Source organism: Alexandromys fortis, unplaced genomic scaffold, assembly GCF_014885135.2.
Source record: "Alexandromys fortis isolate MF-2015 unplaced genomic scaffold, M_Fortis_MF-2015_v1.1 scaffold_162, whole genome shotgun sequence".
Classification (NCBI taxonomy): Eukaryota; Metazoa; Chordata; class Mammalia; order Rodentia; family Cricetidae; genus Alexandromys; species Alexandromys fortis.
In genome coordinates, this window is record NW_026068033.1 from 833,700 (window position 1) to 845,021 (window position 11,322).

The following is an 11,322-nucleotide window of genomic DNA, read 5'->3' on the forward strand; positions in this document are numbered from 1 at the left end:
TAATGGGAGCTCGCCAATTCCAGCCAGGCAGGGAAGGAACCACTCTGAATGTGGGTGACAGTTGTATGGCTGGGGCAGACTGCAGGGCCACTGGTATTGGCACCAGGACTAATCCCTACTGCTTGTACTGGCTTTCAGGGAACCCATTCTCTTTGGTTGAATGCCTTGCTCAGACTAGCTGTAGTAGGGAGGGCCTTGAACCTTCCCCAGAGCAATGTGCCTTACCCTCTCTGAGGAATAGATGGTGGGGGGCAGACAGCTGGAGGGAATGGGAGGAGGGGAGGGAGAGGGAACTGAGATTGGTATATAAAATGAAAAAAGATAGCTTGCTTTCTTTAAAATAAATAAATTAAATAAAAAGGAAGTGATAGTCCTCTTGGTTGGAGGGGGCTCTGGTGTGACCGCCGTCTGATTATTCTTGATTTCTTCTCTCTGTTCTCTATGGCCGTCTTTCATTTGATGGATGGAGAATCTTTTAGTGATCTCTTAACATACTGTTTTCCTCCCACACATTCAGCAAACCACGTCTATATTTCCCCAACACTCGCTCGCAGAGCAGAAACACATCTTTTCGTAGATTTCTTATAATCATTATTCGTGTTGTGGACCAGACCTTCCCAGGAGACGCTTCTGCCATCGTGCAATTGTCCTCTGTTCTCGCTGTCTACCGAGGCCACAGTCTGCCTTGTGTACTTCAGATGTGACTACTGCCAGCAAGAAGCCACATTTTAAATGTTATACAAATTCAGTTTTAAATTGCTCCCTGTAGTCTGTGGCTGCAGTACAGTACAGTTACACAACATGTATGTACTGTCCGTGGTTTCTCCTCCGAGTCCTAGTCGCAATGTCTTTATTGGGTCACCCGGGTCCGCTCCTTCACTGTCTCTAGGGTCCTTGACACGGAGGAAGCATGCACTCAGGGCTGTGCCCTCCAATCTCTGCCACTCTCAGACTCCTTCACAAGCTGAGTGGGAGGGTGGGCGGGCCAAAGCTTACCGAAAACGTCAGCAACCCCAGTGAGAAAATTCCAGTTCTCTGCCATGGGTTTTCTTTATTGACACAACATAGTTGCCTGATTCTGGGAAGAGGAGGGCAGCAGCTATGTCTCAAAATGAGACACCCAAGTCACAGGTGGATCATAGTTCTATTTATTTTTTATATGTGCTTAATATAAGTTATTAGAGTTGTACACACTTGAAAACAGTAGCGTATCAGCATTTTAGAAGAAAGCTCACGGAAATGATAAATACACAACCCAGAAAATTATCACAGGAGTGAGTTCTGAGTTTGCAGAGGAAGGCAGCTGCACTTTACTCCAGCTTCCAGTAGAGGCAGCATCTCTTTAAGGTGGTATAAGCTGACCACAGGGATGAGGGAGAAGATTGGGAAAGGTGGTTTATACAAAGGTGCCCCTGGGAGAACACAGGGACAAGGAATTTCCTGGGCAGAGAAAAGCTCATTTTGTGAGCAGTCTTCAAAGTCAGATCGGGAAGCCTGCAAGCAGGGGGTGCCTGGAAATAAGAGCACGGGAGATGCTGTGTATTTTAAAGGATCCAGGGTGGCTCAGTGGCGCTGGGGCAGAAGGTCTGCCTCAGAGTGGGTCAGACAGAGACTATGTAAGGGACTGTTCTCAGGCTTGAAGGAAGCACAAGAGGCCAGCACATGTGGTTCTCAAGGGCTCTTTCCTGGCTTCCTGGTGTCTTCTCACCATGCCTCACACCACAGAGAACTCTGGTCTCTTTTTCGTCTTCTAAAGACACAGTGCCACCATGAGGATCCCACCCTCCTGATATCACGTAAGTCTCAGCATGAACCTAGCCTGCTCACACCTTTGGATCTCAGAGTCTCAGCATTCAGGACTGAAGTTAATTTCCATTAAGCCACCTGCTCTGATACTTTGTGGCTGCAGCCACAGCAGAAGGGATACTACACCTACTGTACACATCCATTAGCTTTCCGCATGGGTCTCTATGCTCCCCTTTGTATAATGGGAGAGTCCCAAAGAGGCCTAGGCTGATCACAAGAGGGGCTTGGCCTTGAACGTGGAGGTCGGTGACTCTGTGGGCTGGATGCTGTGGATGGGAGTCTCCCGTACCTAACAGATTTCATCCAGCTGCAAGGAAAACCCGGACTCTGTCTCAAGGGAAACAGGACATTGCTTTTCCAATTAGACCCCACTATACCTGGAATGCATCTCCCCAAAAGGATGTGTTAGGAGCTTACCCAAAGTGACAATGTTGGCAGAGAAGCCTTATAGGAGGTATCAGATGACCAGGGCTCTGCCCTTGTAAATGGTTCATTACAGAAGGCTCTATGTCTCTGTTGCTCCTTTTCTTTTCCCCTTCTCTGATGCCCTCTGCTATTTTATGATGGCCAGTACTAGCCTTTCCATCTTGGACCTTTTAGACTCCAGAATGATGCTAAATACAATCGTGTTTGTGGCAAGTTGTATAGACTCCAGTTTTCTGTCCTAGCAGTACAGATTGCTCAGACAATAAATCCTAGGAACCCGATAGATATTATAGCTCAGACTATTCCCATGTATCCGAATGGTTCTTTTGCTAAGACCCATCTAGCAAATTCCCCTCATTTACTTATGGCTGTCTACATGTAACTAAAGAGGGAGAATTGTATAGTCTGTAAATTCCAACCCAAATAAGCCTTCAGAAAAGGGAAATGAGCCATGGGAAAATAAATACAGAGTGGCTCAAGTTGTAGAAAATTCAGAATCCAGCTACTACAGGGAACATGTCGCTTAGGATAAGCCGCAGAGGTCTCGAGGGAATGCGTGCGGCAATGTCAGGCTGTGCCTGAAGTGTCATGGTACCCTGAGGAGAGATGAGACTAGGAGAAAAGATTGCAGTGTAGACAAGCCATCTGGCTTTGGACTGCAAGGTGTGTGGGAAATGTTTTCCTTCAACATGAGGGAGTTCAAGAGGTCACAACTGTAACTGTAACTGAAAAATATAAGTTCCCAGGTAATCAGGGCTTTTCCAAATTCTTTTGGTGAGCTTCACCAAGGATCTCACTTCCATTTGGCAGCCTCATGGAGCTCAGTATCCTAGGAGGATCGGCAGTATTGCCTCCTGTGAGCCCCCAGAGTCAGGAGGAGAACATAAGTCCTGCTGCCTTTTCATGGCTGTCATCTGGGGGTCTCTGAGGTGCATGCTTGCAGGGCACTTTCTGCTTCTGTGCTCTGAGAATGCTCCCTCCTCAGGCTCATCTTAGGTATTTTACTCTGGACTTCTCTCTGTGTCTCTGTCCTGCTCTCCCTGGGAACCTCTCTTGGTTCAGCCTATGAGAAAAACAGAAGTGGACCCCGAGGGAAGAGACTCCCAGGCAAAGACATGTTAGATGAGTAGATATCATCTTTCCAGGTGGAGGAGCAGGTCACGGTGCCAAGATGGGAGACACTGTGACTGGAGCAGCAAGAGACAGACCCAAGCAGTGTGTGAAGTCCAGGAGGGTTAAGCGGTTTGAACTTGATCTTTTCCCCTGTGGCTATGAAGGGAAGTAGGTGGTGATACAACCAGTTTTGACCTGTACCTAATGAGCAGTTACTCTGCCAGGCGTTGGATGCATTATCTTAGGAATCTCCACAGTGGTTCTGAGTTAGCATGGATGATCTCTGTTGATCCAACCATCATTTCTTTTAAATTTTATTTTATTTTTTATTATTTCATTATTTCATGAGCGTTTTGCTTACCTGTATGTCTGTGTACCATGCACATGCCTGGTGCCCATAGAGGCCAGAAGTGGGCATCGAATCCCCTGGAATTGGAGTTACAGATTGTTGTGAGCCATCATGAGTGCTGGGAATTGAAGGCAGATCTTCTGGAAGAGTGGTCAATGCCTTTGACCACTGAAGCAACTCTCCAACCCTATCCATCATTTCTTTAAAACTGAGAGATGCCTTTGGACCACTTGCCATGCTCATGTTTATTAGGCAGATGAGAAGCTGAAACTCCTCAGTCTCAAAGGGTCAAATCACTTTCTGAAAGGTTAGTCATGGCCCTGATCAGCTTGAGAGACCTGGTGGTCCTTGTCATTTCTTGTCTTTCTTCAAGAACTGAGCTTTTTGTAGGTGTGGCAGGCTGCGTCCCGCCACCCGGCTAGCTTTACCTGAAATAATTACACGGAAACTGTATTCATTTAAACACTGCCTGGCCCATTAGTTCCAGCCTCTTATTGGCTAGCTCTTACATATTGATCTAACCCATTTCTAATAATCTGTGTAACACCACAAGGTGGCTTACCAGGAAAGATCTTAACTTGCATCTGTCTGGAGTGGGAGAATCATGGCAACTGACTGACTCAGCTTCTTTCTCCCAGCATTCTGTTTGTCTACTCCACCTACCTAATTTTCTGTCCTATCAGGGCCAAGGCTGTCTCTTTATTTAACCAATGAAATTAACACAAAACAGAAGACTCTCCCCATCAGCTTTTGAAAGGAAGGGTATAAAGAGAGGCAGCAGTGTGTTCAACTTTTAGAGGTGAACCGTGATTGGTTCTAAACCACTCACAGGTAAGATGATCCAGTTTGTCAGATCCTCAGGTTGCTGTCCCTGTTTTGAATGCTGGGGGACTGTGTGACCAGGTCTGGATCAATGTTGATGTTTGTGAAAAATAGATTTGGTTCCCCTTGATAGAAGGCAGGAAAAGTAAGGGATCCAGTAAGTCATGATTTCTAGGGCCATGGCAACCATCTTCTGACCATGAAGCAACCAACCAGCAATAAAAAGCCAAGACATGGAGGGTGACAGGATAGAAGGTGTAAGCCTGGGGGAGTGAGTGAGCCTCCAGAAACAGCAAGGATTCCTGTCAGGAAGAGCACACCCTCAGGAGTTCGCATTCTTTCATGACCTCTGGCTGATCATGGGCCGGCTACTATGATGGACCAGTTAGGAGGAGGCAGGAAGCGGAGGCATGCCAGTCTGGGAGGCAGGTGATGGGAAGGTAGACTGCTTTGTTTTCTGCTTCCTGTGCTGTAGCTCTCCAGATTCCCGTTCTTTCTTTTCCTTCTGTCCCTGGCCTCTCCCTCTCAGAACCCACACGAAGGCCGCATGCTCCATCTGTTTTTTTGTGAGAAAAGATATTTCCTCCTCATTGACTCTCATTGTTCTGCCACAGTATCGGAAGTGCAGGCATCTGAACTCCTCCACTGGGCTCTTGAGAACGTGGCAGACACTTGAGTGCCTCTGAGGGAGGGTGGTGATTTAGAAGCTAAGTGATCTAGAGAAGGAAATGCCATGACAGACTCTGGGATGGGAGGAAGACACTTGTGACAATAAAATGGCCGAGACAAAGGGAGGGTGGCAAAGACAGGATGAAAGGGGGAGTGAGTGCTTCCTGTTGGTGCTGTCTTGGTATAGGAGCCATCCTCGGCAGAGCTTTGGTGACTTTCCTGCCAACACACTTGTTCTGCTGAATCCTAGCAGCCTTTTCTTCAGCAAAGGCAACTTTCAGAAGTGATTAGGAGACTTCCCCTGTGATGGCAGACACTGTTAGCCTGCCTCAAATGGGGCTAGAGAGATAACTCAGTTGGTAAAGTGTTTGCTGGGCAAACATTGCAACCTGAGTTCAATCCACAGAGCCCATGTGCAGAAGCCCTGTGTGCTAGCACATGTGTGTAATCCTTGCACTGGGGAGGCTGAGATGGTTGGTTTTCTGATGTTCACTGCCCAGCCAGCCTAGCATAATCAGTAAGCCGTGGGCCCCAGGAAGAAATATTGTCTTAGAAACAAAAGGTTCTAAGGCTCCCAAGACACTACTGCTCAGGTTGACCTTTGACCTTTACATATACAAGCATATGCATACACACACATGTACAAGTGCATTCGCCTACACACACACACCAGTCATTACATTCCCTCATTTTATTTGAACAGAATCCCATGTTTACTAATCTATAGATTGAAGTTTCTGTCCTCCCTGGTCCCACAGCAATTCAGTCTCAAAGAAACACACAGAGACTTATATTAATTATAAACTGACCTATTAGTTCAGGCTTATTATTAACCAGCTCTTACAACTTAAATTAACCCATAATTCTTGTTCATTGTGGCTTGGTATCTTTTCTCAGTAAAGCATTCTCATCTTGTTTCCTCTGCATCTGGCTGGTGACTGCATCTCTGCTTTTCCTCTTCCCAGAATTCTCCTTGTCTCTTTTCCCCACCTATACTTCCTGCCTAACAACTGGCCAATCAGCATATTATTAAACCAATAGAGTGACAAATCGTTACAGTGTACAAGAACATTATCCCATAGCAGTTATCCCCCAGAATATGATCACACCATTCAGATTAGAATGAGTTTCCAGACCCAGGAGAGGGGACCTTGTTTTCCTTTTTAGGATGTGGCAATGTGGGTGTGCGTTGAGTGTGTCTCTTAAAGGTTCATACGATAAAAATTTGGTTCCACTGTAATGGTAATGAGGTGGTGGGGACTTTCAGAAATGTTGAGGTCCTGGGGGCACCACTGTGGAAGGGATTGATGTGGTTCTTGCAGGACCAGGTAAGTACCTTTGAAAATGAATTGTAAAAGGGCATCCACTATGCTGTAATGGAGTCTAGGGATCACCACAGATACAACCAGATGTGGCCACCAGATTTTGGGTTTCAGTCCCTCTTGACAGAAAAGGCTGGAGGTGGTGGTGGCTCAGATCTTGGTGGGAACATGTGGAAGAGCTGTTCATATCATGATGGATGAAAAAGAGGAGAGAAGACCAAGGAAGACCTACAAAGGTTTGCTTCTAGTGACCCGGTCTTCCAGCTAAGGCCCCCACTTCTTGAAGATTCCACAGTCTTCCCCCCAAAAGCAACTCCAGCTGGGATACAAGCATTTCAAATATGAGCCTGTGGGGTAGGTACAATTTGGACTCAAACCATAACCCAACACATTCAGCAACACAGCACACATTGAAGATCTCTTTATAGATTGGTTATAAGTGTTCATGAGATTCATATTTGGTTAATGAGGAAAGGGGACAATGTCCACCAAGGGATGCAGGCTAATGTGGCCAAGGCCCATTGGGACAGAAGTTGTTTTGTTTCTTTTCTTTCTTTCTTTCTTTCTTTTTTTTTTTTGTTTTGTTTTTTGTTTTTTGTTTTTTCGAGACAGGGTTTCTCTGTAGCTTTGGAGCCTGTCCTGGAACTAGCTCTTGTAGACCAGGCTGGCCTCGAACTCACAGAGATCCGCCTGCCTCTGCCTCCCGAGTGCTGGGATTAAAGGTGTGCGCCACTACTGCCCGGCTGGGACAGAAGTTTTAAATGCAGTTACAGAGAGTGACTTGGTCATTTGTGTCCCTGTTGGCTGTGAAGGACCAGCATGGCGCACAGGGGCTGCTCCTCCAACCTGGGTGCTCTCAGAGTGAGAGGACATATGAGACAGACTTGAGAACATTCTACCCTATTGGAGCAAAGCCACAGCAGACTTGCACCCTTCCTCTAATAAAACGAGAACCACAGGCTGGATGGTGGAAGGCTCTGGGGCTTAGGGATTGCTTACCACCCAGAGAAGACTAGTCATGTGTTATCTATTATAGACCATGAAACACCATCCGCCATGGCATAGCAGCACGGATCCTACAGTGTCCTCCGTTATTTATCAGGTCACGAGGGTGGCTCTCTTTCCAGAGGCCCGTCCCCACGCATGGCTATGCTATCATTTCCTGGGCATCTCTCTATTAATCTTTGTGCTTAAGATCTGTGTTTACAAATGGCTTTCATAAACTTCAACTCTGCTCATAAAAGGCTAAACAGGACCTTGTGTCTTTCTATCCCGTGGTGGATGGAGGATGAGTGGGTCTTGGGGACTTAGGCCTGGTATTAGGAAATGTTTGAGAAGCTCTCTAGACCAGGCAAAACTGGAACTTTGGAAACGCGTCAGCGATGGGGAAGAGCTTGGGAGCAGGACCATAGGCGTCCCCAGAGCCACGGAGGTCCCAGAATGAAGAAAAGGGAACGAGTAAGTGGAGAGGAAGCTGGTCACCTCAGCGAGATCTCGTCCTCAGCATGTCTCTCACCTCATTTCCTTGGCCAGAAAGGAAAAAGCCGCCCCCTGCAGGTTTTGGTGTTAGTGTTGTGGGTGGTTCCAGGTGCCCAGGAGACCGTGCAGGTCGCGCTCTTTCTGATCCAAACTGTACACGTTGGCGCACGTGCATGGCGTCTTTCCTGAGTTCGTCTTTCTGAATTTTCCTGTTTTCTTGACCTGGAGGTTTCTAGTCTCAGCTCTATTCTTTTCTTTCCTGTGTACATCGCTTTCCCAGGGGATAGATCGCCATGTTCAACTTTGTAAATAGTCCTTCTCTCCCACCCTCTCCCCTGTCCCTGCCCTTCCCTTGTCCCTTCCTTCCTTGGAGAATTTGATGTCATCAACCGAAGACATTTCACGATCATCGAAATGTAGGTGGCAAGGATTTAAGTTTATACCTAATAACTACCTCAGCTTTAAAAAAAAAATATTTTAAGACTTTTTTTTAAAAGAAAAAAGTCTAATTATGCACAGGAGAAAAATCACTTAGAATTAATTCACTAGGAATTAAACTAAAATTAAAAGGTAAGGATGCTAACAATCCTTTGAAAATAATTCAAATTAGAAACGCTAATTATGGAACCCTTTACATAACACGGGAAACAGCTCGCCAAGGCAGGGGAAGAGGGACTGCGAAGGGAAGCAGGAAGCTGGCTCACAGAGCACCAAGGTCCAACATGGTGGGGGTTGTGCCAGTGGGAAACTTAATTTCCTTTGATGGCTGCTGCCAGTTCTGTTTAGGGTCTATCCGGTGGTTTGAAGAGACTGCAGGGCACAACACGAGCTACATTCAGTTCTGGAGTCAGGTCCCAAATGGTTCACCCTCTCGGGTAGAGGGAACTGGGAAGGAAGGAAGGAAGCCAGAAGTCCTGATCAGAGCCGTCAGCTAGTTTTCCACATGACACGGCTGATTCAACAGTCTTCCCGCAGAGCAAGAAGATGCAGTGAGTCATAAAGGGGGGGGGGGGGGAAACGACTATGTGGGCGTGTCCCACCCAGAGCTTTTCCTCTCATTAAGTATCACTGAGAAGAGCAGATCAGAATTTGAGGGCGTCCTGGCCCACTTTCATGGCGGCAGAAGGTGTCATGCAGGGGGAGAAAAGTCATGGATGGTCTGAGCGAGGCATGATCTGCCCACTGGTGCGATAGTGGTATGGCTGTTAGGAGGGTAACCCACTGCATTCTGATTGAGTTGGAGGACCACTCCAGAGCAGGACATATGGACGGGTACCAAAAACCTGGTCGAAAGCTTGTGGCTTGAAAGTCAGAGGCCCTAGTGGAATGTCCTGTTGTTATTTTTTTGGATGGATATTGTGTCATCTGCCTACTAAGACATTTATGTGTAGACTAGTGCTGCCCTCGGATTGGTTAAGGAAGCCTCTGTTTGCGGGGGGGGGGGGGGCACAGTTAATGTGTGGAAGCATAATTAAAGTGCTGAGAATGAGTGGCGGTTGAGTGCTCAGCCATAATGGGACATCTGTACCACCCTTCCCAAGGCTCAGGGAAGAGTGGGGAAGAATGCTCAGAGCCGGAGGAGGTCAGGAGCCTGAAATGCCGTTTTCTGGACCTGGTATGGCCACTGCACCTGTGAACGCACAGCTGTGTTCACAAGACCCTCATAACCTGGGGCCTGGGAACGCCCCATCGTGGACGGGAGAGGGACTCGCGAAATCCTCCCCCTTCCCCAGGAGCTGGCAACTGGCGGTTCATGGTTGCTACAGGAAGGGGAGTCATTTTCTTCAATGATGTAGTCACTCTGAATTTTCCCATGTTCCAGTCAATAACTCTCAAGTCAACCTCACGCAAGCAGACCCTAAATTAAACTCAGTTGGCCACCAAGACAAGACAAAAGACATACACAATTAGAAGGCAGTGTAAAAATAGGAGACGGACCAGCTGGGGAGAAGGAGGGGGTGAGAAAGGGTTAAAGAGCTAAAAGTTACAAAAATACGTTAAACACATGCATGAACTTATCAAAGAATTAAAAAAATCTGAGGGTGGTGCCTTTTGGCTCCATATCAAGGTTATATTTACTGGAGGAAGCTGAGTGATTGGCATATGTTGAAATTAGGAGCGGCAGGGCTGCGTCCCGGCACCCGGCCGCCCGCATGGCTAGTTTATACCCAGAAATAATTACACGGAAACTGTATTCTTTCAAACACTGCCTGGCCCGGCTAGTTCCAGCTTCTTATTGGCTAGCTCGTACATATTGTTCTAACCCATTTCTAATATTCTGTGTAGCCCACGAGCTGGCTTACCAGAGAGGATCTTAACCTGCGTCTGTCTGGAGTGGGAGCATCATGGCGACTCACTCTCAGCTTCTTTTTCCCAGCATTCTCTTCTGTCTACTCCGCCTACCTAATTTTCTGTCCTATGAGGGCCGAGGCAGTTTCTTTATTAGTAAGAAATCACTCCCACATCAGGCATATGCTCTTGAAGGGAATTTTGGGACCCCGGCCCTTTCCTGTCCTCTTTTTCCTCAGCACCTTAAGGAGAACTGCCTGCTCCATCACACCCTCCTGTGCAATGTCCTTGCCCCTCAGGGCCAAGTTAACAGGACCATGTGTGGACTGAAGTTTGGGCCAGAAGGAACCTTTCTTTTTCAAACTTCATTATCTTGGTATTTTGCCACGACAGAGGAAGGCAGCACAGGTTGAATCCCAACCTTTGGTTTATGGAATTAAATTAGCACATCCCAAGAGAAATATTTAAACAACAGAACATAGTAAAGGTGTGTGTATTTGGGGGCAACATGGACTGAATGGCATCTCTCTCCCTATGCCCCCACTCCTCCTTCACGCTCTTCACATTCCCGGAAGCTGACACTGTTTACAGGTAGCTGTTCTGACTGTTCACTACGTTCAGATGAGGTTACCTGTGTGGGCCCTAATGCAATTTAACCAGTGTCCTTACAGGAAAGGCAGATTCGGGCTCAGATATGCACAAGATGCTAGACCTTGTGAAGTCCAGCGGAGCACGTCACCGTCAACATGCCAAAGAAAAGCTTTGGGAGGATCCGACTCTGCTGGCACGGTTATAGGATATCTGCTCTCCGGAATTGTGAGATAATAAATTTCTGTTTGCTAGGCCACCTTGTCTGTGGTGTTAGAGAGGCCCTGGCAAGCTACCACCAAAGGCTGTTAGATTTCAAAATTAAATCTTTGGTTATGCATGTTCTCACATTCTTTTTTTTTTTTAAATTTTTATTTAAATTTTTCTTTTCTCCAGCCTCCCATTTCCCTCCCCCCCCCCCCCTTTTCTCCAGCCTCCCATTTCCCTCCCCCCCCCCCC